The sequence below is a fragment of the Penaeus japonicus genome, unplaced genomic scaffold, assembly GCF_977035675.1.
Source record: "Penaeus japonicus unplaced genomic scaffold, GWHDUDI00000001_assembly GWHDUDI00000027, whole genome shotgun sequence".
Lineage (NCBI taxonomy): Eukaryota > Metazoa > Arthropoda > Malacostraca > Decapoda > Penaeidae > Penaeus > Penaeus japonicus.
Window position 1 is genome coordinate 5,292,952 of NW_028234429.1, and position 2,500 is coordinate 5,295,451.

Consider the following 2,500-nt stretch of genomic DNA (forward strand, 5'->3'; position numbering starts at 1 on the left):
TATAATTGGAAACAAATCACGGACCCGATGGAAAACCTGTCTTATTCATCCCTCTTCACTTCTGGTCCGATAACATATTTCGATTTTCTTACTGAACGAGTTTATAGGAGAGAGAGAGAGAGAGAGAGAGAGAGAGAGAGAGAGAGAGAGAGAGAGAGAGAGAGAGAGAGAGAGAGAGAGAGAGAGAGAGAGAGAGAGAGAGAGAGAGAGAGAGTTGGAGGAGGATGAGAGACAAAGAGAGAGAGTAGAGGGGAGGGAGAGGGGAGATGGGAGGGAGAGATGAGACAGAGAGGAGACGAGAGAGAGCGCGAGAGAGAGCGAGAGAGAGAGCGGAGAAGAGAGAGAGCGGTGAGGAGAGAGCGAGAGAAGAGCGAGTGAGAGAGAGCGAGGAGAGAGACGCGAGAGAGATCGAGCGTGGAGAGAGAGCAGAGAGAGGAAGAGAGCGAGGAGAGAGGAGCGAGAGAGAGAGCGAGAGAGGAGGAGCGAGAGAGGATGCGAGAGAGGAGAGAGAGATGATCGAGACGAGGTGAGAGGAGCGGAGTGAGAGCGAGAGAGCAGAGCGAGAGTGAGGAGCGAGAGAAAGGAAAGGGGCGAGGAGGAAAGATAGATAGTGAGAGAGAGAGAGAGGAGAGAGGAGAGAGAGAAAGGAAAGAAAGTAAGAGAGAGAGAGAGAAGAAAAGAAAGAGAAGAGTGAGAGATGAGAGGGAAAGAGTGAGAGAGAAAGAATAAAGAAAGAGGGGAGGAGAGAGAGGAGAAGAGTGCAGAGAGTGAGGAGAGGACGGAAGGAGTGAGAGATAGTGAGGTGAGAGAGTGGAGTGTGAGAGAAAGGAAGAGAAAGAGAGAGAGAGAGAGAGAGAGAGAAAGAAAGGAAGAGATAGAGAGAGAGAGAGAGACTGAGGTAGACAGACAGACTTACAGCTTGCACATGTTCGTACAACTTTGCTCCTTTACTCTCCCAAGTGTAGAATGAATGTCCAGCCTCTCATGTGCCGCTCCATAAATCCGAGCGAGGACTGGATCGGAGGACTTGCTCTCGACCCGCCGACCCTGGCCTTGGCGAGACACTTTGTAAGCCTCAGAGGACTGGCCTCATGGCCAGGCGCCGAGTTCTCTCATCCTACTGTCCTTCAAGGAATGACGTTATCTCGGAGGATTAATGCGAGTTTTTTTTATCATGATTTTTTTTTTTTTTTCTGGCGTGCAAATTCGCTCGGGCAAAACCGCGACTAAGAACAAAGGCAAAAGCAACAAAGGACGTCACGTTAGACGAGCTGGCGAGAGGGTCCGGGTCGCGGGTGTATTAGTGGGCGGACGGGCGGAGGGAGGGAAAGACGGAGGGAGCCGTTGCTGAGGATGAGCGGACAACAAAGAAAGCAAAGTGGCAGGCAGATAAATACAGAAATACACACTAATGGCGAGCGAGCGAGAGAGAAGCAACAATCAGAGTATCTAGGTAACTTGGTGTTCTCATAGTTTATCACATGAGTAAGCGAATAAATTCTAGTCGCTCAAACCTGAGCAAACATAACTCCCGACCAAAGAAGTCGGGACCTCCGCGCCAGCGCACCCCCCACGGCTGCGCGTCACTGCCGTGGAGCACCGAAGTGCTCGTATCGCAGTACCTGAGGAACCTCAAGCGGCGGGAGGAATACAGAAATCGCCATCTGGAGCACCACGCCCAGTACAACAGTTATCGCCCGTGGCCCCTCACCAGGTATCAAGAGGACTTCCAGCGGTATCCCACGGACCTCGTGATGGAGGCCTACTACTCCAACCTGGCAGCGTATCACCGGAACCGCCGACGAGGCAGGGAGGACCATCTGTCAGAGGACCATCTGCCACCGAAGGGCTGGTATCCCCTCACCAGCACACTCAAGGGACAGCGTCATCACCTGAGTAGAGATGAGGAAATTGTCCTCACGATAGACGACCTTTTGGAGGTTATAGAGGGTCACCAGGACCACAAGTGTCCAATCATTGACGCCTTGTTCAAGGTGTTCAAACGGCGTCGCGAGTGAGAGGTAGTCTGCTGCCGGCCCCGCGAGGCTGATAGATTAATGAAAGTCTCAAAGATAGTCAATTATGTATATATTTATACATAATTTTATGCATATATGTATATATATATCTATATCTATATCTATCTATCTATCTATCTATCTATCTATCTATCTATCTATCTATATATATATATATATATATATATATATATATATATATTTTATATAGATATATATATGTGTGTGTGTGTGTGTGTGTGTGTGTATGTGGGGGTGTGTGTGGTTTGTGTGTATTAATGTATATATATAATATTTATATATATATATATATATATATATATATATATGTATATATATATACATATATATACTCTACCGCCCCTTTTTATTCGTAAAAAGCAAGTTTTCACTCTACCGCCCCTTTTTTTCACATGTAGCAACTTTTTTTTACTTCGAACGCAGATTGCGCCCATATCCTTTGAAGAAGGAATGTGTATATA